Here is a 27,287-nt window from a genome sequence, read left to right on the forward strand (position 1 = left end):
TTTTTAACATTAATACCTCTTCTGTAAATAATTCTTGGTTGCATTCCCAATATCCGCATCAGTTTCTGATCTTCGAGAATTAAAGCCCAATTATTAAATATAATGTTTTTAATAGAGACTCGTGTATAAATAGTCAAAAAGCTAGTACTAAAATTATCATTAGGATTAGCAACTTGAGAACTTGAATCAAGTTCAGTAACTACATTAGTAAAACCTCTATGAAATAGAGGTTTGAAATGTCCTGTAGTTCTCTTAAAGGCAACTTCTTGAATTAAGTTATCTAAAAGATTTATTCGATATGAACGTTTAAGGAATATAAATTTTAGAGTTTTACATTCAAATACAAAGTCGCTGTACATAGATGTCATACGGGAAAGCTCTAACTAGCTGCCCCTTGCCTATTCCTCTTTTTTGGTGAGAGGGATGGTTACTCGAAGTGCAAAAAATAATTTGAGTACGTAGGTTTTCTATAAATTTTAGTCGAAAACCTATTGTTCATCAAATCTTTATATAAACAAATGTCTAAAAAATTGATACATTGCACATCAAAAGAAAAAGTAAAAATAAACTCCAAAAAGTAGGTGAAATGTCTCATCCTTTCTATGAGATCAGACGCTATATGTTGATCACTTACCACCAGAACCTTTGGTTGGGCGATGAGGGAAAGCAATTATTTATTATAGGTTCATAGGTTGATACTAGGCTATATGCCCTAGGGCATTTATCAGCCTAGCCAGAGTGGATTTGGCTTACGCCACCCCTTAAAAAATGGGTTTTACTGTGCCCTTTTTTTTTGGTTAATTTATTGAGCCTCTGTCTAGTAGTGACACAGAAGTGATCCCCGAAGTGAACTTACAATCTCCCATCCACTTGTCAAGATTTCTCTTGAAGAGAGTCAGCAAGGGGCTCTGCCCGATATGGACTGGGATTCTATTCCAGAGTACTGGGAGCCTCTGGGTCAAGAATCTGTCTCTCCAGAATGTCCCATTAATTTCTGTGTTGAGATTCAAATCCCTTGAGCGCGTAAGCTCTAGTGGATTTGGATTTTCTGAGGTGGAGCATGTCCATTAATTCTGGGTTGGACATGGCTTTATAAGTCAGGCACAGATCGCCTCTAAGTAGGCAGTATGCAACAGAGTAGAGCTGGAGTTTCTTTAACCTGGCAGCATAGGTCATCTGTTTGAGATCCTTGATCCTCTTGGTGAGGTACTTTTGTGGTCTCTCCAGTTGCTACAGGTGACGGGTAAGGTACATCCCAAATGGGGCATTGTATTCAATTATGGGCCTGATGAGGGATGAGTAAAGGGGCACAATGACCTCCTTGGATCTAGATGTGAACCCTTTCATGATGACGTGGGCTATATAGAAGCTCTTTCTAACCACTTTGGCAACGTGGGTGTCAAACGAGAGATTACTATCAACTTGGGTTCCCAGGTCCCCAATTACGTCCTCCGTACTTAATGGATTACCGCCTATATGGCAGTTTTTGGGCACTTTGTTTTTTCCAAAGGGTATGACTATACACTTCTTGGTGTTTAGTTTCAGGCCATGGATTTGGCACCAGTTGTCCGTCTCTGAGAGACCCTTTTGGAGGATGCCTGTGTCAGCTGGAGAGTCGATTATTGAACCCAGTTTGCAGTCGTCTGCAAACTTGGTCAGCCATAGTCCTCCCGTGTTGGCATGTACCGCTGAAAAATATATACCGAACAAGAGTGGTCCCAGGACTGAGCCTTGTGAGACACCACTTGTAACAGGTTTAGAGTCTGACATAGCTCCCGCAATTCTGACCATGTGGGTTCTGTCCCTGAGCCAGTTTGCAACCCATCTTATGACATGGGGGTTGATATTTAGGCTGGAAAGCTTATCTATGATGCCAGAGCGGGGTATGGTGTCAAAGGCTTTTGCGAGGTCCAGGTAGGCAGTGTAGACTACCTTCCCTTCATCTATGGCCTTGGTGACCATTTAGAAGAAGTCTACCAGGTTAAAGAGGCAGGATCTGCCTTTAACAAAGCCATATTGTGCAGGATCTGGCGTCTGCAGTTCCCCAATGTCTTTGTTTACGAGTCCCATGATGATCCGCTCCATGGCCTTGCAGACTAGGCTAGTCAGGCTTATGGGGCGATAGTTTCCAGGGTCCGTTGAGGCTCCACCTTTGTGGAGTGGGACCACTGTTGCTGTACGCCATTCCTTGGGTATATAACCTGTAGAAAGGCTGAGACTGAACAGCAGCCTAATATGAGGTTTTAGCTCCTCTTGGAGCTCCTATAGGACGCAGCCCGGGACACCATCCGGTCCCATTGATGCTGTGTTTTTTGCTTTGGAGAGGGCAACTCCTACCTGAGCATCTGTGACGACAGGGAGACGACTCTCTGCTGGGATAGATAATTGCTCCTTTGGGGGGAAGGGGGGGGGGGAGTTTGCACTGAACCTGTCCGCCAGGATGTTGGCAATGTCTGTAGGTTCAGTGTATTTTTTGTCATTTTGGACCAACTTCGAGTATATCTGGGAGTTGCCACCCAGGTTTCTAAAATAACTAAAGAAAGCCTTATGGTTATCTTGTGTCTTGTGCAATTTTTCTCTCGAAGCTGGCCTTGGAAGACTTTATGAGGGACCGTAGTTTTTTGCTAGTACTGATCAGTGATGCCTTCTTATTGAAGGATTTTGCTCTATCCTGCAGTAGCTTTCTCCTTTTGTTGTACAGTTTATTTATGGCAGTGTTCCACCAGACAGGACGTCTGCCTTTGGAGGATTGGGTCTTTGTTTTATTTGGGATTGCATGATCTATGCATTCCTGAAGATGTCCATAGAATGCATTTATATAGGACTCTGCCGTTTGGGCCGTAGTTTTTACTGGCCCGGGGGCTTTGAGTGATTTCACCTCGGTTGTGAGGAGTGTGAAATTAGCCTTGGAGAAGTTTTTACTGTGTTTTTTTTGGGGTGTTGGTGGGGTCGGGATGTGGATGTCCAGCGAGATTAATTTGTGGTCTGAGCTTACCAATGAGGGGTGTACCTTTGGTGCAGAGCAGAGTCCCCATGTTTGTGATGACCAGGTCAAGTATGTTTACCCCTCTTGTAGGCATGGTGACCTGTTGTTCCATAGCATTTGAGTTTATAAATTCCAGGAACCTCTGGGCTAGGCTGTTACGGCTTGAGTAGTGTTCCCAGTCTATGCTTGGGTAGATGAAGTCACTCAATATGAAGGTATTTGGAGAGACATTCATGTTCTCCATTGTTCTCAGGAAAGCCATGTGAGGTTCCAGAGTCTGGGATGGTGGTCTGTAGCAAGCTATAAACTGAATAAGAAGTTATGTACCTACCATAACGTTCCATGTTAGTTGTCTTCTCTCGCCTTCTTTCTTGCTTGATGGGTTCGGAGCCGATCCCTCGGCTACGACTCGGCACTTGCTAAGCTCGAGAGTCTCTTTTACCAGCTCGAGGCAGCCCCATATCCCATGATGCAAGGCAGTAAGTACCCAGATCTCGATTGTTGCCAAAGGGCAATAATACCAAGCATAAAATACTTCCCAAAGGAAGAAGAAACTTACAGATGGAAAAAGGACCAGGTCTGAATGGTCTTTAGCATAATAGTTTCTTATACAAGGTCTGTCCAGGCCAGGGGGAAGGAGGGAGGGTTGCAAGAAAGAAGGCGAGAGAAGACAACTAACATGGAACGTTATGGTAGGTACATAACTTCTTAATGTTAAGTTGTCAATCTCGCCTTCATTCTTGCTTGATGGGACCGGTCCTAGCACCTCTATCCTGGGTGGCTCAATGGAACAAACTCTTGAGGACTGTAGAGCCAAAACTGGCTCTGTCCCTGGAGGCCAAGTCCAATTTGTAATGGGAAACAAAAGTGTGAGGAGTGGCCCAAGTGGCCGCTGCACAAATAGTGTCCAAAGGAAGTCTAGCTTGAAAAGCTGTAGAAGTAGCTAAACTCCTAGTTGAATGTGCTTTAGGTTTTGAGCACAGCTGTTTTCCCCTGAGCGTATAAATTTCAGTGATGACCGAAGAAAGCCATCTGGACAAAGTCACTTTAGAAACAGGAAGGCCTTTTTTATTATCCGCATAGGAAACAAAAAGTTGATCAGATTTTCTAAATTTTTTTGTTCTGTCCAAATAATATCTAAGTTGACGGTGGACGTCAAGATAATGTAGCTTTTGTTCAGCTCTATCTGAATAGTTAGGAAAAAATACAGGGAGATCAATGGATTGATTCAGATTGTTCTTTGAAGCGACCTTAGGTAAAAAGGATGGATTAGTTCTCAAAGATACTCTGTCTTTGTGAAAAACCAAATAGGGGGGTCGAACCGAAAGAGCATGAAGTTCAGACACCCGCCTGCGGCTCTACTCGCTCCATCCGCAGCATAAGATATTAGCCGCATGGAGGAGTTTGCAATGGAATTGAGGGTTCCTAGCTGAGAAGCAATTTTTTCTTGAGCCCCTGCAGCTGTAGGATCCTGAACTACTTCTCCCAGCTCCTTCAGGATATCCCTTTGGAGTCTGGTGAAGTGACATAGGTAATTCAGCGAACGCATAGCAAAGGTCGCTGATGAAAACATCCGCTTACCGTACCTATCCATGGTCCTAGAGTCCTTATTAGGAGGATGGACGGGCACGGAAGGATCTGCAAGTTCCTATTTGGTGGCCGCAGCCACCACCATGGCATCAGCGGGACACCCTTAGTAAGGAATTGTTTGTCGCCGGGGCAGTGTTAAATTTTGCAGGCCTCCTAGGGACTGGCTCTACAGAGTCAGGAGATGCCCACGTCTTTCGTGCAATCACCTGCATAAGGGGGTCGAAAGGCGGAGATACCCAGGAGGTGGAGGGCCGAGATCCAAACGCCTCTAGGTATACTGACTCATCCTCAGAGGGATTGTTGGTGGGCCAGTTTCCCCTCTGTTTCAGAAGTTCTAGGATGTCTGAGAAGGAGACATCCTCAGAGGGGATCTAGGGATCCCTCTGACTCATCAAAGTCAGTATCCAAGTGACAGACTCGGGGAGTCTACATGCTTCCTCTTACAAGTCCTCTTCCTAGGAGGATCTCCCAACGTCACGAGAATCCTCGGAAGAGGAGGAAATTCCCAATGGGGAAACCTGAGGCGGAGGATCTCTGGGTCCTGTAGCAAGAGAAGTGGCAGAGATGTCAACAGGTACTATAGAGGGAGGAGCTAAGGGAACAGACTGCTGACTGATACCAGTGGCCAGTACACTCTTCATCACCTCGAATGCTCCCCTCCCAGGCAGGTCCGAGAGAACCCGCTCCGAAGAGCTAGGAACTCCAGGGGCCACCGAAAGGGAAGCCTCCGAGGCAGATGTCGGAGCCGAGCTCACCAAGGCCGAGGCTCCAAGGGGAAGAGCGGGTTCGGACAAGGGTCCGATGCCACTCACCCCCTCGGAGGAGACCATGGAAGCCCGACCACCGAATCCCTCTAAGGAAGGTCTCGAAGAGGAGATAAGAGTAGAGGCTGAAGGAACAGAAGGGGGTATCCGTCCTCCAGCCGTAGCAGTAACCATTCCCGAAGACTCCAACTCCAAGCTCTGGGGTAGAGTTGAAGGAGGAACTGTAACGGGGTGTGGACCAACAGTCGTCTGTTGAGACTGACTGTGTAACATTTGGGCCAGTACCTGTGACTTGAGTAATCTACTGACCACTCTCTCTAGGTCATGGTCTGATAACCTGGATGACCTTGAAGATCGGCTCCGATGGCTCCGTTCCGATAGAAGAGGTGAAGCCGGAGCCGAAAGTATCGGCTCCAAGGAAGGAGACCTCGACCTCTTCCTGGAATGAGCCATCGGAGCCGATACAATAGATCCTGTCAGAGCCGACCTCTCGGAGCCGACAGGAAGCCTCGATGCATCGGCTCCAGCCGGAGCCGATACAGCCACCAAAGTAACGGTGTCGGAGCCGATCGGAGCCGACACCAATGCCTGTGCCACATGGGTGTCGGAGCCGACATCGAAGTGGTCAATACAGATTCGGCACCGATAGCCATCGGTGCCGAAGGCTTTGTCAAGCTAGAATCGGCTCCAGCCGGAGCCGATCTCGACTCAGTACGAGTCGGAGCCGAGGCCGCAGGCTTAGATACAGAAGCCTGGGCCTTGGAAGATTTTACTGATTTTGGTGGAGCCGACTTAGCCGGAGAGCCCTCCGGCTTAAGAAGGCCCCTAAGAATCAGTTTATTCCGTCTCTCCTGCAGGACTCTCTGGCTGAAGGAGTGACAAATAGCACAAGAGTCCTGCAGGTGAAGAGGGCCCAAACAATACAGGCAAGAAGTGTGACCGTCTGTCAGAGACATCTTCTGACAGCACGAGTCACACTTCTTAAAACCTGAGACCCTCTCCTTTGACATGGTGCTGAAAAAAACACACACACACACCAGTCAAAATTAAGTTAAATAAAATACCAAAAGGTATTCTATAAACCAGCACACACACCCTAACAGGGGGGGGATGGGATAGGGATTAAAGATTGACTAACAAAAAATTAAAGGAGACAGGGAATTTCTGTCAGAAAAAGTCAATTTAAACTTAAAAACTAACAATAAAAGGTTTTTGACTAAAAAGGGGCTTAAAAATCACAAAAGTGAACAACTTACCAGGAGCTGGCAAAAGAAGACCTCCTAAGCGGCAAACGAGATCTGGGTACTTACTGCCTTGCATCATGGGATATGGGGCTGCCTCGAGCTGGTAAAAGAGACTCTCGAGCTTAGCAAGTGCCGAGTCGGAGCCGAGGGATCGGCTCCGAACCCATCAAGCAAGAATGAAGGCGAGATTGACAACTTAACATATGCAGTTTTGCCCACTGTTAATTGCACATGGATGGTTTCTGATGCTTCATGCAGTGCCACTAACCTGGAGGTGTGGGTATCCTTGATGAATATAAATACTCCCCCTCCTTTTGTGGTTCGGTCTGAGTTTTGGAGCCGAAAAGCATGGTATGAGGTATAACCTGGTAGTGCTGAGGTGCTCTCGGGAGCCTTGAACCAGGTCTCTGTTACTGCACAGACATCGATATTCTCCATGCTGAGGAGAGCCTCGAGTGCTTGCATTTTGAGGTTTAGACTTCTGGCATTGAGTAGCATTACCCTTAGTTTTTCCTTGTGTTGTCTATGGAGGTGGGTTCGTCTTTTGAGCTTTGCCTAAAAAAGGCACTATGGGGGTGGCAAAAGCCTTTGCCAGTATCCAAAAGCCCAGATGTGACATGTGCAAGCCATCCCTAGCGAAGCAGCGTGGCTTGTCGAGCATGTCATCCCAGGCTGACAGACACTGGATCCCCTTTGAATGACACCAAAACTTTAGCCAATTGTTAAAATTGATCATTTTGTCTTTATACTGTGGCATTATTTTCGGTGAGGGTAAGATGCTACTCAAGGTCAGGGTCATACCTGTCTGGGCTACATGATCTGAAAGCTCCTCAGTGTCTCTTTTCATGCAGTCCAGGGAGGTACGGCTCAGGTCATTCACGCCAGCATGGACGATGACAGAGTCATATTTATACTTGCTTTGGAGTGACCTGAGTGCTTGTGTTATGTGGCGGATCCTGGCGCCCCGACAGGCAGCTCACAGTGACTTTCTCCTTGTTCAGCCTGGTGAGTGGGACGTCCAGTGTGCCTGACTATAGAGTCACCTATTACAAGTGTATCAGGTGTGTTTGTTTGTCCTTAAGGGCTGTGACTGTTTGGCACACTGATTTTGTGAAGTATGTGTTTCATTTTTTTTGTTGTGTGGTAGAGGTTGCTTGGATGTCTGCTTTGGCAGTCTCTGCTGTTTAGGCAGATTTGTATTTAGAGCCGCTGAGTATGTTTTAGTGTGTTTATGTGTTTGATTTGATGATGTGGTAGGTCTATGTGCGACTAGATTTGTGGTGTGTATGGTTACCTTCTCCCCCTGACTGGCTGCACGCGAGTATTGCGTTGAGAGCTTAGCCTCCAGTTTGGCTATATGGTTGCATCTCTCACATATATTAGTATTTGTTGGGAGGAGGAGAGGGTTTGTCTGTGTACACGAGGCAGTTGTAACATTGCCTCAGGATTCCCAGATTCACCAGCTGGACTGGAGAGGAAACTGGCAACTGACCTTTGGACATGCCGGTATAGTATAAGTAACTCCTTTAAGGCTGACAAAAAGAACCAATATGGGGAACAAGTATTCCTAGGGAGTATATGAGGATGTAGTGCTATTAGTTTATTAGTGCTAACTTGTATAATTGCTTGTAAGAGCAGTGCTAGGTTATAGGTTTAGAATAAGGTCTTTAAGAGGATAGATCAGATCTAAGGGAAAAAGTGAAGTGCAGACTTTGTGGAGCCGAGAATGGTTTAAGCCTGGTTAAGCAGCACTGCCCGATGCTGCGCTATGCGCAAAATCGCGCAAAGCCTCGCCAAAGCGGGTTTTTATACAGGGAACTTTAAAGAGCTAGAAATTGGCCCAAAACGGCCAATAAACTACAAGATTCTGTGCAGAGATCACTCCTCCAGGGAGAGATAGGCTGCTCAAAGCTCCCCACTCCCACTGAACAAAGAAGTTTCCTTCTATCCAAGTAAGGAAATGGGCAACACAGGAACAATTCAAAAGTCCAGAATGCAGCAATGCCTGTATAAGGGAGTATTCTAGGTCAGGAAAGGCGGGAAACAAGGATTTGTTTGGGGGTTTTTTTTCTTTTTTTCAAGAAAACAGCAGGAAAAGTACAGTAAATTCTAAACACAGGCTAGCGCACTTGAGTGGGCAGCCTTAACAGTTAAATTCAAACAAACTTTTACAAGTACAGGTATGAGAAAACACAAAAACAGGCTTAAAACAGGTAAATCAGCAGTTTAAACTCGCTTTTCGGCGAGGAAAGATGGTCGCACAGGTAATAACAGTAAATTATACTTAAATCTTGAAAGCAGTCACTCTTTTCGTTTCTCTGCTACTAGCATCGCTCTGCAGGACCATGAGGAGCTGTTGCTGAGTAGTAACAAGCGAAAAAATGCACCAAAGCAGGTTTTTATACAGGGAACTTTAAAGAGCTAGAAACTGGCCCAAAACGGCCAATAAACTACAAGACTCTTGTGCTGAGGTCACTCCTCCAGGGACAGATAGGCTGCTCAAAGCTCCCCACTCCCACTGGTGAGCAAAGAAGCTTCCTTCTATCCAAGTAAGGAAATGGGCAACACAGGAACTATTCAAAAGTCCAGAATACAGCAATGCCTGTATAAGGGACTATTCTAGGTCAGGAATTACTTTCATTTGTTATTGGACAAGTTCTTTTGAATTTCATACTGTACTTTATCCTGCCAAAATATACATGATAGAATATAATTTGTGCTTTTTCAGCATCACACATCAAGTAAAGTGAATCAAATATATATATTTTTAACAATTTCACTTTCAAGTTTATGTTGCTTTAAGAATTTTTTTTAATGATTCAATGAAATGTTTAACTGATTCTATGAGTTTAAATACCATTTGTATGCTGGGTTCTTTGAGGAAGTACAATTTATTCATTTGTACGAAAGCGCTCACATTATAATAAACAGAGTTTTTTACCTCTGTTTGCCTTTTTGTTGGTTTTAGTTTGGTTCCAGTTTCTGTATGCAATAATGCAATTTCAGAGTGCACAAAGCACTAAAAGGGAATTTCATGTACAGTTGTGTCTAAGGAGAAAAAAGGATAGTGGCCTTATGTCCAGCTGAAACAGTCCATTTAAACTTGGGACAGGCAGCACCCGTAGGTGCACAGCATGCAGCAAAACAATTCAGTCTGTCCCTAGATTATGTCCGAACCCAGCTTGAATGAAAGAGATTAGAGATGGATATGAACTGCCAGGAGCTCAAGGCAGTTAAAAAAAAATGAAAGGTTTAGGAAGAAAGGAAGCAAAAACAAGTTGAAGAAAAAAAAATGTTCTGGTCATGACAGAGTAAGTACAAAAGCAAAGCTAGCAAAAGTGAGCAAAACAGGAAAATGGCGATCCTTTGCGAGAAGCACATAATAGGGAGCCAAAAAGTACAGTTGTGTAAAATCTTACCATAACGGCAGATGTCCTTTCCCTACACTGCTGCAGCATTCTTTACATTTGGGATTCCATGCCTAGGGCAGCCTGACGTCTGGCCAGCATACCAAAGCCTTGAGTTCCTTTAAGGTACTCCACATGTCAAACATATGCTCCTCGTGTAGTGTAGGGCATAAAAGTGACGTCCGGACGTACCATCCTCAGAACTGAAAGCCCCAGCAGGAACACCAGTCAAAGGAAAAACAAGATGTAACCAGTACAGCCAGAAAAGAAATAGACAAGGGGGAGGAGGAAGGGAGTGAATACTGCAATAGGGAAGGGAAAGACATCTACCAATATGGTAAGATTTTACACAACTGTACTATGTCCTGGCATATCACTGTTGCAGTAACTTTACATTTGGGAGAATGCCAAAGCTCAATAAGAAACTTGGGAGTAGGAAGGACCAGCACAGCCCTCTAGCAAGCCATGAGGGATGGCCCTAGAAAAATCAGCTCTAGCTCTGGAGATTCCATCCAACTTGCAGTGCTTGGTAAAGGTATGCTCAGAAGTCCAGGTAGCTGCCTCAACAGGAGACTTGGTATCCAAACCTTTGAAAAAAAGCACCAGAAGAAGCCACAGCTCAAGCAGAATGAGCCTTTACAGAATAAGGAAGGCTCTTACCATGAAAATAACAAAAAATAGCTTTTGAAATGCAGGTAGAAACTGTCTGCTTCGATACAGCTAATCCCAAAGACCTGGGATGAAAGGAAACAAAGGGCTGCTCAGATTTCTTATCTTATCCAAATAAAATGTGAGTCATCTATGCACATCCAGCGTGTGCAGCACCCTCTCACAGCCAGATTGTGGAGGGGGTAAATGTAGGCAAATGAATAGACTGAGTAAGTAACAACTCATTAACCAACTCATTAACCACCTTGGGCATAAAAGGATTAGTACGCAAGGACACCCTTGTCCTTATGAAACACCAAAAAAGGAGGACAAGCCATAAGGTCTTGAAGCTCAGACACCCATCCATCTGGCAGAAGTAATGGCTAACAAAAGAACGGTCTTCAAGAGTAATGACGCAAGGAAGCTGAAACAGCAGGCTCAGAAGGAGCCAGAGTCAAGTTCTCCAAAACAAAATTAAGATTCCCAAGGGGGAGGAGGAACAGGCTTCCTTGGAGGCCTAACATGAAGGACGCCTTTAAGGAAATGTTTAGCTTCAAATATAAAAGCTAGAGGAGGAGATAACAGGCAGACAAGCAGAGAGAGAAGATGTGGGCCTTAACAGAAGAATAAGCCAACCCAGCATTGAGAAATTCACATAAATACGAAAGAACTAAAGAAACATCCACAGAAAGTGGATCCAGGTTACGAGACACACCCCAAACAGTAAACCTCTTCCATTTGGATAAGCAGAATTTCCTAGTATTGAGTTTCCTAGCCTCCTGCAGAACCCTAAACATGTCCTAAGAAAAAAAGATGTCTATGTGGAGTCAAAATGCTATCATCCACAGTGTCAGTTGATGAGTGGACAGGTCAGAATGGATGAGAGTTCCCTTGTCTTGCACGAGTAGGTCCACCCTGTGAGGTAACTTGCGACGACGCCCTTACGTAAATGCATCAGTAGAGGGAACCAATGCTGTCTTAGCCAAAAGGGAGTCACCAACAAGATTTTGGGCACATCCTGCTAAATTTTGAACACTTTTGGAATGAAGGGGAGGGAAAGCATATACAGCCATCCTCTTCCAAGAAAAAGCCAGGGCACCCACCTTCCAAACCAAAGGACCTAGGACTACGGCACAAAATACAGGAAGTTGTTTGTTGAAACAGCAGGCAAAAACATCTATTTGAGGAGTACCCCACTGGTGGAAAATGTCCAGAAAAGTACAGTTTTGTACCTACCATAAATGTAGATGTCCGAACTGGATAGCATCTGCAGTCATAACAACTGGGTTGTCCTGTCATCAGGCAGCCCTTCAGTCGGCCGGATTCCAAAGTCCGGGTCCGGCTTCGGCTGATGTCGCACTTCACCCGACGTCATCTCTGTTGGTCTTCGGGTATAAAGGCATCAGCCGACGCCATTTTCCTCAGTGTTTCTTGCCCCAGATGCCAATAGCCCTCTTGAAGGCTAAAATTTGGATAAATGCCAATGTTTCCAAAAAGATAGAGGTAAACACAAAAATAAGCATGTATGTACATATATACAAACAAATACACCATAAAAGACTCCCCCCCACCAGCTAGCTATTAGGAGGGTAAACACCCTAGGAGTACCACAGAGGGGAAGGAGGGAGGGTAATCCTGACTGCAGATGCTATCCAGTTCGGACATCTACATTTATGGTAGGTACAAAACTGTACTATGTCCTTCATGGATGCATCTGCAGTCATAACAACTGGGTAGAATACCATAGCCAACTAGGGGAGGAGGAAAAATTAGATTATGGTGTGTTTAGGATCCCTTGCAGTACAGCAGTGGCAAACCCTGCTCGGGATCTGGAATATAGAGGCAAATTATAATGCTTGGCAAATGTATGCACGGAGGTCCAAGTAGCCCCCTCAATAATGTCTTTGGTTGCCACTCCTCATAAGAAGGCTGTGGTAGTGGCTGTTGCCCTTGTAGAATGAGGTCTTATGTTCTGTGGAATTGGTTTTCCATGGAAGGAGTAACAGAATCGTATGCAATTTCCTATCCATTTGGAGATTGTCTGTTTGGAAATAGCTTTTCCTCCCCTTCCTGTTGCATAGGCTACAAAAAGCTGGTCAGTTTTTCTGCTACTTTTTTGTTCTGTCCAAGTAGTAGCGTAGCTGTCTGTGTACATCCAAGGTATGCAGTATTCTTTCCCCTCTGTTTTGTGGGTTGGGAAAGAAGGTAGGTAGGTGGATTGCCTGGTTTAAAGACACTCTGGATACCACCTTAGGCATAAATGTAGGATTAGTCCTCATGGACACCATCTTGGTGGAAGATTAGGAAGGGTTGTACTGCCATTAGGGCCTGAAGTTCAGAAACCCTCCTGGCTGAGGTTATTGCCAGTAGGAAGGCAGTTTTCCACGATAGATGCTGTAGGTCTGCTGTTGCTGCTGGTTCAAAGGGTGATAGTGTCAACTTTTCTAGCACAAAGTTCAAGTCCCAAGCTGGCAATGGTGGTTTCCTTGGAGGTTTTACATTCTTGATTCCTCTGAGGAACTGCCTGAGTAAAGGGTGTGAAAAAACAGGTGAATCAAAGCTGTATTCTGCTGATATAGCTGATGCATGTATCTTGATGGAGGAGTAGGACAGGCCTGAATGTAGAAGTTCTGCCAGATACTCCAGAATGTTAGGCATATCTATGTTTGACACATCTTTTCCTCTTTCAGTACTCCAAATGACAAACCTTTTCCATTTTCCTGCATAGTTCCTTCTTGTTGAAGGTCTGCGGGCTTCAAGAATAATGTCTTTAACTCTTTGGGAAAGTTCTAGATTAGCTGCTGCTATGTGATGTTCCATGCAGTCAGTTGCAACGTTTTTAGGTTTGGATGCATGATGCTGTAGTTGTTCTGAGTTAACATCCAAGGCATCAGGGGTATTGGCCACATATTGTTCCGAGACATGCTCCTCAGCAGTGGGTACCAGTGTTGTCTTGGCCAGTTTGGAGCTATCAGGATTATCCTTGGACGTTCTTCCTTGATTTTTAGTAATACCTTGTGTATCAAGGGAAGAGGTGGGAATGCATATGCTGTTAGGCCTTTCCAGCTGAAGGAGAGCGAATCCACTTTCCATGCTAGTGGGTGGAATGTCCTTGTGCAGAATGTTTTGAGCTGGTGATTGAGAGGGGAAGCGAATAGATCTATCTGAGTCATTCCCCATTTCTTTGAGATGGTCTTGAAGATGTCCGGGTGTAGCATCCATTCATGGGCATCCGAAGTGGTTCTGCTTAATATGTCTGCTAGAGTATTTTCTTTTCCCGGTACAAATATTGCCTGTAACTGGATGTTGTAGCTGAGTGCCAGGTTCCACAGCTCCAAAGTCATTCTGCATAGGGGGTATGAATGAGTGCCTCCCTGCTTGTTGATGTACCACATGACTGTGGTGTTGTCTGTCCTTATCATCAACTGGCCCTCTTTGAGAAATGGTCTGAACTTTTGGATTGCCAGTTTTACTGCCAGCATTTCTTTTAGGTTGATGTGCAGGTGAAGTTGATCCTGCGTCCACAATCCTTGCACGCATTTGTCCAGCATGTGGGCGCCCCATCCTAGGTCTGAAGCGTCTGTTGTGATGGTCTGGCTTGCTTGACATCTGCGAAAGGGTAGCCCTGGGTTTGACTGGCATGCTTGAGCCCACCATAGGAACTCCTGTTTTAAGCATGGAATTAGTGGAATTTCTGTTTCTAGGCTGTGTCTGTGTTGGGACCATAAATTCTTTAGGTACCACTGTAGTTTTCTCATATGTAGTCTGGCAAGTGGGACCAAGATTATGCATGATGCCATGAAGCCCAAGGCCTGCAGTACTTTTCTTGCTGTTAACTTGTTCTGTTTTGTTAGTGCCAAGAAGTAAAGAGGGAGTTCTCTTTGTTTTTCTGCAGTTAGGAATGCCATTTGTTTTACTGTGTCCAATTCCGCGCCCAAGAATGTCCTTGTTTGGGATGGTATCAGCCTTGATTTTTGTAAATTGACTGTGTATCCCAGTGCTTGTAGCAAGTAAATGACCCTTTGTAAATCTGTTGTCAGCTTGCTTTTGTTGTCCCCTTGTAGCAGGCAGTCGTCCAGGTATGGGTAAATTTGAATTCCCTGTAGTCTGCAGTGGGCGATTACTGATGCCAGGCATTTTGTGAATACTCTGGGCGCAGTAGACAAGCCAAAGGGCAATGCTGAGAATTGATAATGCTCTGATCCTGCAAGAAATCTGAGGTATCTTCTGCAGATTGGTTGAATGGGGACGTGCAGGTATGCCTCCTTGAGATCTAGAGTTACCAGCCAACACTCCTTGCCCAGCATGGGAAGAAGTTGCTGTAGGGTCAGCATTTTGAATTTTGGGACAATGATGTATGTATTTAAGGTGGACAGGTCGAGAATAGGTCTCCAACTTTTTCCTTTCTTGGAACTAGGAATAGTCTGGAGTAGAATCCCTTTCCTTGTTCTGTTGTTGGCACTCTTTCCACAGCTCTCATGTTTGCTAACTGCATTATCTGTTGTAGAGCCTCTGTTTTTTTGATTTGGAGGTAGATTTGGCATTCCTCTTTTGACTGGTAAAGTGTGGAAGTGGAACCGGTAACCTTGATCTATGGTTTGTAAAATCCACTTGTCTTTTGTGATATAGTGCCAGTTCTTTGAAAATAAGGTTAATTTGCTGCCTAATGGAGCTGCTATTTGTTCCCTGGTAGGCGGATTTAGAGTTAAGTCACTGTGGTTGTGTTGTTGTAGTGGCAGTGGTTGTGTCTGTGCCTCTGTTGTTACCTTGCCACTGTCGTCCTCTGTAGGCACCTCCTCTGGATTGGTTTCTGCCTCTGGAACGTCTATTCCTGCCCCTTTGGGCTCTTGTGGAGTCAGGAAAGGACCAATTTTTGGCAGGCCAGTTCCTGCTAAACCTTGGGGGTTGAACCTGCAAGAAATCTTTAACCGTTTGAACAGATTTTGCCTTTTCTTCCATTTTCTTCATTACCTGCTGGGCAGGTGTACCAAACAAGCTGGTCTTATCCATAGGAGCATCTAATAACTTAGCTTTAACATGATCCGGTAAAGCTTGTTCCTTTAGCCATGCATGCCTTCTTATCACTGTGCCAGTCATGGCTGATCTAAATGAAGCCTCCAGTGCATCATAGCCACATTTTAAGGAATGGTTACTAACCTGTTGTATGTTATTTACCATTTCTAATACATGTTTCTTATCAATAGATTCATCAGAGGATAGCTTTTTTGTTAACTGATCAAGCATAAACTCTTGGTATTGTATCATGTGAAACTGACAGTTTAAACCTCTAGCTGAGAGAGTAGCTGAGGTGTAGACCTTTTTGCCCCATCTGTCTAATGACCTGGCTTCCCTTTCAGAAGGAATAGGGTTTTTAGCTGTGGTCGCGGCTACTGCCTTGGGACCCTGGGATATAGTTTTGGGGGTCTGCAAGTGGGGCCTTGTAAAGGTGGTGATGAGTGTCTGGTACCCTGTAAAATCTGTCTGGTTTGGCAGGGGCTGGAGGTAAAGAATCTGGTGCAGAGCAGACATCATTGAAGGCATCATCCACCACAGAGAGAACAGGAGGTATAGCTAAGGGCCTGTGCTGTGGAAGGTGCAGAAAGGTCCTGAGTCTTTTTCTGGAATCTGAGAAATCCTGCTGCTGCCATTGGAACTGCTCTCGCATGGCATGTAAGGTTTCCCCAAAGGAGAATTCTTCTGGTGGGGAAGCAGCTGGAATGGATTCTTCAGCATCTGAGTCTTCAAAATTGGAGAAAGGAGCCTCTGGCTGGTCTGTTATGTCTGATTCATCGGCAGAATCATCAGAGGACATAGGCTCGGGGGGCTCTGCCCTAGGTCTCTTCTCTGGGGGCTGAGAGGCCCTGTCTGGGTGAGACTGAGATCCCCTAATTAATGAAATTAAATCTTCTGCCAGAGTAAGCATTTGTGAACTAGAAGAGGGCCTGGTTGTAGGGGGTTTAACAGGCACTGTTTTAGTAGTTTTGGCTGCTTTAGCCCTGGCAAAGGCCTTAATGGACATGGCTGCTGGAGGCCTAGCAGCACCACGTGCTGGGGTAGAGACATCCAAGGGAATGGTGTCTGATAAGTCAGTGGCAACCACCGTAGTGGATAAAATTTCTGAGGCCGATTCAAGAGAAGTAGCAGGGGCCTCAGTGGTAGTGATAGATTCAGCTGTACTTTGATCAGTTTTCTCGGTTTCGGCCGAAACCGAGACACTCGTGGTTTGCTTAACCATGGTTTCGGCCGAAACCGCGGACCGCGAGTGTCGGTCTTTATCTTTGCGTTTTTTAGCAGTTTGGGTAGTCGGAGGATCCGACAGCATAATATACGCAAAATCAGAACCGAAAAACTGTTCAGCAAACTCCGACCGACGCCTAAGCGTTCGTCGGTTGAATGACACAGGCCGAACAGGCTGCTACGTCGTGGGCTGGGCCTAAACAAGGCAGACAATAAGAGTGGAAATCTTTATGAGGTATTTGTTTCCCACAGGTTAAACAATTATTAACTTTTCTGACATCGGCTGAGGCAAGAAAGAGTCCCCAACGGGTACTTAGCTTTAGAAGTCTTCAAGTAGTATTCGGTGAAGTAATCTCTGGATCCGACCGACCGGCACTTGCGAACAGCTTCTGCTTCGGGCGCCACGCGGCAAGAAAGACTGAGGAAAATGGCGTTGGCTGATGCCTTTATACCCGAAGACCAACAGAGATGACGTCGGGTGAAGTGCGACATCAGCCGAAGCCGGACCCGGACTTTGGAATCCGGCCGACTGAAGGGCTGCCTGACGACAGGACAACCCAGTTGTTATGACTGCAGATGCATCCATGAAGGACATCACATCCCTATGAAGCATCCATTCATAAACATTGAGTTAAGGACCAACTCGGTGTCTGCCACAATGTTATGACCTGAGGGAATGTAAACTGCTTGAAGACTCACTTCATACTGGTCAGCAAGATCTCACACCAGGAGAGCCAACCAACAATAAGATATTGTTCCCTCTGTTTGTTTACATGCCACATCACTGTGGTACTGTCTATAAATACTTTGAGAGATCCTGGGGAGGAAAGAGGATGAAAAGCCTGAAGAGCCAGCAGAAGAGCTCATCTCCGACACTGATGTGTGCCTTCTGTTGAAGAGGTGACCACACCCCCCTGCACCTTTAGGGAACCAAAAGCTGCTCCCCATCCCACATCTGAAGCATTTGTTAACAGCTCACAAGAGGGAAGAGGGGGATAAAAAGGGAGCCCTGGATTTAAGGACAACTGCTGGATCCACCAGTGAAGTTCTCTTGAGACGAGGTAGTAGAGAAGCTACAAATTCTAGAGGAAGTGCATGTTGAAGCCAAACTGACTTCAGGAACCACTGAAACTTTCTCATGTGGAGTTTGGTCAGAGGGAGCATAGGAATGGTGGACGCCATGAATCCCAGAGTTCTCAAACTCGCTGCCTGTAATGGAGGCCAGACGAATTAGAGTTTGAAAGAAGGAAATGAGTGTTTAGGCCTTGGGTGGAGGCAGGGATGGCAGCATAGGCACACAAGTTTCAATCCTGCAACCCAGAAAAACATGATCCTGAGGAGTCAGAAAAGACTTTTTGAAGTTTACTGTGAACCCCAGGCTGCGAAGGGAAACGGCAAAATGAAGATTTTGCAACAGGATCTCTGGAGAGGATGCCTGAAACAGCAGAACGTCCAACTATTTTATTTATTTGCAGTTGGTTAACCAGGATAGTCCATTGGGCCAATAAGAACCCATTTTCAATGGAGTCCTGAGGAGAAAAGCTCCAAAACAAAGGTTGCAAAAAGATTAAAGCAGTTTACCATTTCAATCATTTGTAGGGTCAATACAAAACAAAGATTAAGCAGTTACAATACAATTTTTAGGTTACATTTTGTAGAAAAAGATTTAAGCAGGTACAATAACATTTTTAGGTTACATTTCGTGGGAAAGCAAAACAAAACATTGTTTTAGTAAATATACAGTTTCTTGAAATGGAATAGTAGGATATGAGAATTATAAGAGGTTATTTACAGTTGGCTTAGTATTTGGTGTCTGGAAATATATGATGTAGTTGCCTGTAGGAAGTGGAGAATAGGTTATGAGGGGTGGGAGCAGGAGCATTCCCACATGGATGTGAGTGAAGTGATTTTTTAAAGGAAGGGAGGTTGGTTGACAGTACGGATGGAGAGAAGGAGGGATTTCCATAGGTGTGCCAGGGTAGGACAGGAGGCTTTGTCCTGGGGAGCGAAGGGGTTTGTACAGTTCTATTAGGTTTTGGTTGCTAGATCTTAGGAGTCTTTGTGGCTGATGCATTTTAAAGGTAGAGCAGAGAGAGGGATGAAAAATGAGTTTGTGTGCATAAGTAAGCTGAGTATAGGAGAGATAGTTGGAAAGCTCTAGCCAGTTTAGTTTGTGAAGAAATGCACAGTGATGAGTTGATGATTTGTGGCTAGTGGCAAATTTAGCAATTTTATTATAACAAGAGGACAGTTTTGTTTTGAGAGATGATTGTAGGTTTGTTAGGAGAGAGGCACCATAAAGGAGGGAAGGGATGAGAAATGTAGCAGCAAGAGTGAGCTTAGTAGATGTAGCAAGGAATTGGTTATGTCGGTACAGCATGCTAAGTTCTTGGTGTTTTTTTTGTTTAGTTGTAGGTGGGTATTGAATTTAAGCTGGTCATCGATCTGGACTCCTCGTAGTTTGGTTTCAGATACTAGTTCAAGAGGTGTGTTATTCTGGCTGGTGATGGAGAATAGTTTTCTATCAATGGTGTTGATTTTAGAGGGGGTAAATACCATAAGTTTGGTTTTGGATGCATTGAGTGCTAGATGATTACCTTTCATCTACTGTTCTGTGGTAGAGAAGGAGTCTTGAGTCAGTTTTAAGAGAGAGTGGGGATGGATGTGGCTGCACAGATAACTGTTGAATCATCTGCATATTGAATAAGGTTAGTGTGAGGGATTGAGCGAAATAAATCATTTATGAATATATTGAAGAAGAGATGACCCAAAATGGAACCCTGGGGGACACCCGTGGGGGTGTTAAGGAAAGAGGAGATGGCTTTTTTCCACTTGACAGCTTGTTGCCTGTTGGAGAGATAGCTGGTGAACCAATTGAGAGCGGAAGGGGATGGAGGTTTAGGTTAGATAGTTTAGTCAGGAGAAGGTTGCAAGAGATAGTATTGAAGGCCCTAGAGAGGTCAAGAAGGAGGGTAGATACAGCAGAGCCAGAATCCCTAGCTTTAGTCTCAGTTTCCAGGAAGGATAGGAGGGCAGTCATGGTGCTGTGACTGGGTCTGAATCCATGTTGGGTGGAAGTTAATAAGTTGTCTAAGTGATAGGGAAGGAGTTGAAGGTGGATACATTTCTCTAGGAGTTTTGATATGGGAGAGAGGATGGAGATGGGACGGAAGTTAGTGATAATGTTATTATTGTCTCCTTTGTGCAGGAAAATGATGAAAGCCCTTTTCCAGAGTTCGGGTACAAGACCTTCTTGGATAGAGCGATTGATTAGGATGCTGATGGGGAAGGCAATGGCTTCAGCAGCTATGCTGAGGAAGGATGAGGGAATGTTATCGGGGGCATTGGTGCATGGTTTTTAGCTCTTGCAGGAGTTAAGGTAGAAGTAGGAATGGGTTTTATGGAGAATGGTGGGAGTTGAGAGGATAGGGAATGAGAAACTGGAGGTGAAGGGGGTGACAAGGGGGGGATGCAGAACTAGGGGGTGAAGTGTTATTAGCGAAGGATGACGTTAGTTTGGAAAGAGTCCATGAAAAAAAAAAAAAAAAAGAGTTTAATTGGGTGGCCAGATCTATATCTAGTGCATTTGGGCCTGGGCTTGGGTTTTCAGTTGAGCCGGGTTTTAGGAGGGTAGTGATACCTTCCCAGAATTTTTGTGGATTAGTTTTATGGTTGTTTTGGAGTAAGGAGAAGTAATTCTGTCGATCTGATGTGATAAGCTTTTTAACTCTATTGCTAAGTGTTCGGAATTCATTAAGGGTGGTGGGAGTTTTGTTTCTTTGGTAAAGTGCCCAGGCTTTGTCTCCAAGTCACATGGCAGTTAGTGTGTTTTTCTGTTAGCCAGGGGGCTACTTTGTTTCTTATTCTTTTGTTTTTTATGGGGGTAAAACTATCAAGTAGTTTTAGGAAAGTTGTATTGAAGTGTGTGACAGCATTATCCAGGAGTAGAGTTTTTAGATGGTTCCAATTAACTGAATTTAGGGAGTTTGAGAAGGCTTTTGGGTTGAAGTTTTTTTTAGGTAGTGAGTGCTGATGTAATTATGAGTTACTTGCAATGGAGAAGGAAGGCATCTAGTAAAGATGGGAAGGTGGTCACTGAGGGAATCGGGAAGAGTTCCACTATCAGGGTAGTAGTGGGGGTGAGAAACTAAGATCCTGCTGCCACTGGAGAAGTCTTTACAGGGCCTGGTAGTGAAGTCGATGAGCTGAGAGTACTTCTATAGGTTGATGTTTAGGGGGTGTGTAGGGGAATGAATGGAGGACCAATTAATTTGCATCTCCCATAATAGTTTCATTACAGATATAGGTATAAAGCCAAGAAAGGATATCCTCAAGTACTGAGATACTGTCTCTAGGGGGGACGTAAAGGGAGGCTATGCATATGTGTTTGTGTTTATTTAATTGAAATAGAGCTAATATTAATTCTGCATTGGTGAAGAGAGGAATCAGTTTGTTACAGGGAGTAATTGATAGGATGAATAGAGTAGAGCTACTCCACCACCCCTTTTGTGGGCCCTGTCTTTTCCGATGATGGCAGTAGTTAGGTGGTACTATTTCAGCATCTTTTATATGAGGTTATAACCAGGTTTCAGAGATAGCTAAGATGTCAGGTTTGTTGTGGAGAAGCCAGGCATGGAGGTTGGGGATTTTGTTAGCTATGCTTTGGGCATTTAGAGAAGCTAGTAGGATGGATTTAGATGTAGAGGAAGCAGTATCTGGGCCAGGGTTAGGGTGTACATCTCCAGACAGAAGTATGGTTGTTAGGTGCTGGATTATGATGGCGAGGCGTTTGGATAGCTTAGTTTCTATGTTGTATACTGTTAGATTTGTGTGGGTATTGGGAGGTAAGAGAGGGGCTAGAGAATTTATAAGAAGTGCTTAGTTTGTAGTGAAAAAATAGATGGCTGCTAATGGGATACAGTCCAAGGGAGATTGAGACAAATGAGTTTAAGTGAGTTGTAGGGAGTGAGTTGGTTGTGTGAAGAAATGGTGTGTGGGTTGTGGTGCTGGGCAAGATACTGGATATAAGTAAGGTTCAGAAGTAGTAGTAGTAGTTGAATTGAGAATGATGTAAGTTTTGTAAGCATGTTGAGGCTTTGATAACGTTGAATATATAGTGTAGAGAAAGGGCTAAGAATAGGTATTGCCTTATTAAATATGAAGAGAAGTGTGAGGTGATGGTGTGAAGGAGGAGGGGGTAGGAAGACGATGGTGGTGAAAGGGGTGGAGTGTAATAGGTAGAGAGGAAGAAGGAGTGGTTAGGTGAGTATAAGTGTAGATGCAATCGGGGTGGGTGAGATTTGGGGGCAGGGTAGGGAGCGGAGTGTGCCCGCAGGGCAAATGGAGTGGGTTACACCCTAGGAAGGAAGGCAGCAGGACAGTGTGAAAAGCAATCAGTCTGGTGAAGGTAAGTACAGAGGAAGGTATGCAGGGTGGTTAAAGGGATGCTTGGGTACAGTACGAAAGGAAAGGAGAAGACAGATTCCAGAGGTGGAAATGGGTAGCACTGTTACTTAGCAGTTAAAGAGAGAGAAGACTATGAATATGTTATACTGTAGTGCGTGGGAAGGAGTGTGGGAAGAGATTATAGATGGGTAGACACTGCCACCTAGTGGACAGATCCTGAGTTTGTAAGGAGAGGAACCACTACAGCAGATTGATAGGTGTAGGGAGCACAACGGCTCCGATATAGGGAAAAAAAGAAGCCAGGGATGAGGCAGGTATGAGGGGAATTCACAGTAGGAAGGGTATGGCTGCAGGCAATTCTGGCTGGGATCCTTTACTAGCACCAGGCAAGTGATAGAACAATTTCTCAAGTAAATTACAGTAGGGATAGTAGCACGTTACATACTTTCTTTAATCCTTTAACTCTCTCTTCTGGGAGAAAGATAGGACTGTCCCTTTAGGCGATATGAGACAAAGAATAGTTTTTTTAGTCTGTCCATATAGGGCAAGTGTTTATGGCCTAGGATCCTCTTTGCAAGGTACATGCCAAAAGGGCATTGAACTAGATGACTGGCCTAATGAGGGTAGAGTAGAGGGAGACAATGACCTCTTTCTTCCTGGATGCAAAACCTTTAGTAATGAGATGTGCCACACAAAAGGACTTTCTGACAACAGTGGCAATGTGTTGATCAAAAGAAGTTGCTGTCACCCTGTGTCCCCAGATCTCTTATAACGCCTTCTGTGTTCAGTGGACTACCATCAATGTGGTAATTCATGGGAACCAGGTTTTTTTCCCAAAGGGGGTGACATTTTTTTTAGCACTGAGCTTAAGGCCATGGTTCTGACACCAGTCGGTCACAGTGAGGCCATTCTGTAGGATGTCAACATTACTCGGGGAGTTCAGAATAGCTCCCAAGTTGCAATCGTCTGCAAACTTTGTCAGCCAGAGTCCCGTTGTGTTGGCCTGGACTTTAGAGAATACTGACCTTATTAAGGGTGAAGTTATTGCTGCACCAGTAAACTGCAGCATCTTTTATCTTTGACAAACTGGGTAACAGTTGTTTAATACATTAGAGTATTAGATTACTTTGTCAATACTTGTGATGCCTACAGAAACAAGTATTTGGAGAAGTACTTGTGGACATATTTGGCAATATTCCTAAAGGTATTTATTTCTACAGGAGACAGACATTCAGTTTCACCAGGACTCAAAACTGTGTTAAGCCATGTAAACAGGCTTGTCATCACATGTAGTTCGGTAGATCAGCACAGACTAAAGACCACACAACCCTTTAAGTATCCCAGGTGTTGAAGACTACTCAAAACGCCAGCAAATCTTTAGCAGTTCAAGAACCGGGAAGTAAGGAAAGATCTCAATAGTAACTTCATTATAACAAAACATGCCATTTTAAAGCAGCATACATCTGACAGCGATATAACATTTGAAAGCAATGTTCTGTGCTATTGCATACAATGTATATAACTATTTCAAAAGGCAAGCAATGCCTTTTTCTGGAAATAAAAGCTTGCGTGATTGTGTGCATAAGCATATGCCTTAAAAATACTGGCACCTTTAGTCCAACTACGATACACTTAGAGAACTCTGGTTTAATATCTACAACTGTACAGATCGAAAGAAAAGCCAATGAATATTGTGCCTTACCCTATTTAAATTCTGAATACAAATATCAGACCTATTAAAAGCCCCATGAGTACTTATATTAATGATTAAGTTAAGACAATTGTTATTTCATCTGAGAAACAGTGAACCAAGATCACTTCCTTTACAGAACCAAGACAGTGACTGTGGTCACCTCGATTAAAAGAAGAGACAGAAAGAACGACAGCTACTCTTACAAATACCACAAACCTGATTTTAAAATATTACAACAGTTTCCATAACGCTACCAGGGCAAACCTCACTTGGAAACCTGGAAAAGCTTCTGTCAGTTAAACGCTACTGTAACTGCAGAAAAGCGAAAGGCTATCTTAACATTGGTTTCCCTCCATTTGGAGGGGAAAAAAACCCTCTAAAAAAGAAGCTCTTAAATTGGTATGGGACCTAAAAATATTAGCACTGTTTAAAATTTCAGTATATCAACAATTGCAACCAGTGGACTAGGATCCAACTTTCTTACATACTTATTGGGGTGGGAGAAAAATGCCCCCATCCTCACAAAATGCTACAAATGTTCAAACACAGCAATAGATTAACTGTCACCAAAGTAACTGTTAAAGTGGTTCTATAAAAATCTAGAAAGTGAAACAAATGAAGACCTTAAAATAACACAAGTTACTCTGTAAAACAACCAAATAAAATGCAATACACAGAGCAAAACATTTCGATTTGCTAAAAGAACCCCATTTTAGCCTGTGATGTGCACGCTTGCCCAAACAAATGCCTTCATTAGACAAGCACCTGAAATGCACTTAAAAAAGCAATTAATGGGAATGAGACAAATTAAACCATTCACCAAACTCACGAAAACAATTTCAAATAAAATATTAAACATACATTTGAAGTCACTGAACTTTAAAATCAACTGTGATTTTAAAACTTGAAATTTTGCTTTTCAAATCATGACACTTCAAAATGTATTTAACGTCAGATTCTCATTAAGACCAGCTCAGGTGATGGTTGCTCAAAGAATCTGTCACTGTAACTACCTTTTACCTGAAATAGCTTCCAGGCCAAATGCAAAAACCAGGCAATTTTAACCTCCCAAAAGACGTACATCTGCACTGAAGTATTATTAAATGAAAAAGTTAAAAACTCAGAGTGGGAGTGATTTATTGTTTGATCACATTAAATATATACCTTCTGCTTATTTTGATATCCAAAACACACCATCCTGCTCATTATCAACCACTGTTCTTAAACAGTGAACAAACAAAAATATGAGGTCACTCACCCTCAGAAGATGCCCTCTGCATTTGTAGTTAAGAGTCAGACTTGTGTATTTCTACAATGTACTTTGGAGCACTGGTTTGAACCTCCACATATCTATGAATTTAACTCTGGTGGAATGGAACGCTATTAAAAAAAAAAATAAGTATTTGCACACCAACTTGCAGTTTTTTTTTTTTTTTTTTTTTTTTTTTTTTAAGAAAAATTTCATTAATGTAACATTCATAATACATACACAGAAAGGAAGAAATTCAACATCACATATTGTTATACAATGTTAGGAACACATTGAATGATCAAGATAATCATACAATTAATAAATGAAGTGTCTTGGTATTTTAATAGCTGCATTTCAAGGCTACCCCAACTGCTAAAAGTCTTCGTATAATTTACAGATCTTGTTCCGATTACTTTTTCAGTTTTACATAACATCACTGTTAAATTAAAAAATTATTTGAAAGTAGGAACTGAATTTGATTTCCCATTTTTTGTAATACCTTCTCTAGCTACTGCCAGGAGACAGGTTTTTTTTTTTTTTTTTTTTTTTTTTTTTTTTTTTTTTAAGTAAAGGAAGTGGAATATTAATTGTTCTTTAACTAGATTAACAATACTAATGATCAGACCATAACCCCTTAAAAAAACACACCTCTTCCCAATATACATTTAATTTTTAACACTCCATAAACATGTCTAAACTAACCTGCATTTCTTTTTTAATTTCAGAAGTCTAACCTATGGGATAACCCTTTTTTGTTTTGTGCCCAATAAATGATGCTTGGAAGTTAAGCAAACAGGACTATAGCAATAAGCCTGCTAACACACTTCATGTCCTGGATGTGATATTTTCTGTCTCCATTTGCCTATTTCCTGGGCCGCCAATAAAAGTGTGCCTCAAACCAGATGGACTACCAATATAAAAAAAAAATATTTTGGATGGCGCAGTGGTGGCGTCGCCTCTCAGAAATTGGTTCTCCGGTTTGATTCTCAGTTGGAGTGCCTTCTGTATGGAGTCTGCATGGCCTCCCTGTGCTCGTGTGTGTTTTCTCCAGGTGCTTTGGTTTCCTCCCACATTACAAATACATGCATCTGGAGCATTTCTCCCCGGGCCTTAGCTGAAAATTGGCTTTGTTCCAAGTCAAACTTTACCAGTAAACAAATGTTAAATAAAATAAAAAAATAAAGTACTGTTTCTCACTCATTTAAGTAAAACAGCTCAGCACCAACACATTCTCAAAAACCATGCCAATAGTCTGCATTAGCATGCACTGTGCCAGAGTTATGCAATCAAGTTATTTAACATTTGCCCAAGTTATGGAACATTTGCTCTCCTCCTCCTCTTCACTAAAAGTCAGCCATTAGACCTACCTTTTTTAATTTTTTTTTAATTTAATTAATTTTTAATTAACAAAAACAATATATTGTATACAATATATACAAAAACAATATATGCAGGTGAAAAGGAAGAGTAAAAGTTCAGTTACTACCTTTTACTATGTTTAAGCCTTATGGGCCATCAATTTCTACAAACTGACCTTTCTTTTACCTTCAATGCAAAAACATGCACTATATCTACATTATATTCCCAACTACTAATACTCTCTAATCTAATGATACACACTATTATGTTTATTTGTTTAATTGCTATTTTGTTTTTAACTTCGTGTACCAAACTTAATTTTTTTTACCAAGATGGTCGAAAAAGGGTAACACCCCCTTTTTAATGGAGAACCAGGGAGAAAATCTCTTTATATAAAAAGTAAATAGCAATTAACTAACGTCTGGTGGCACGATGCCAGGGCACTTCTATGGGCTAGGCCTGTAAAGGCTCCAGGACCATTAGCCTAGTACACACCTATGAACAGTAAGACAAACAGAAATGCAACCAAAAAGCAACAGAATGCCTGTTTCCGTAAATATAAACAAAAGATTATACATGAACAGTTGACTACAGTTAAATGCGCATACAAAAAATTACCAATAAAAGGAAGAGAATTTTGACCAAAAAAAGTAATTCCCAGAATGATAAAGCCCTCCTAACTGAAATAAATAAAACACATG

At 43.3% G+C, this 27,287-nt stretch overlaps 1 protein-coding gene across 1 annotated transcript in view; it reads right to left on the reverse strand.

Moving 5' to 3' along the window:
- Positions 1–27,287, reverse strand: part of RALGPS2 (Ral GEF with PH domain and SH3 binding motif 2) — a 2,773,917-nt gene that overhangs the window by 2,343,163 nt on the left and 403,467 nt on the right. Inside the window, exon 2 of the mRNA XM_044085226.1 lies at positions 25,234–25,355. The gene's annotated coding sequence lies outside the window, so the exon portion shown is untranslated. The remainder of the gene's footprint in view (positions 1–25,233; positions 25,356–27,287) is intronic.

This window comes from Protopterus annectens, chromosome 10.part0 (genome assembly GCF_019279795.1).
Source record: "Protopterus annectens isolate FY-2018-M chromosome 10.part0, PAN1.0, whole genome shotgun sequence".
Lineage (NCBI taxonomy): Eukaryota > Metazoa > Chordata > Ceratodontiformes > Protopteridae > Protopterus > Protopterus annectens.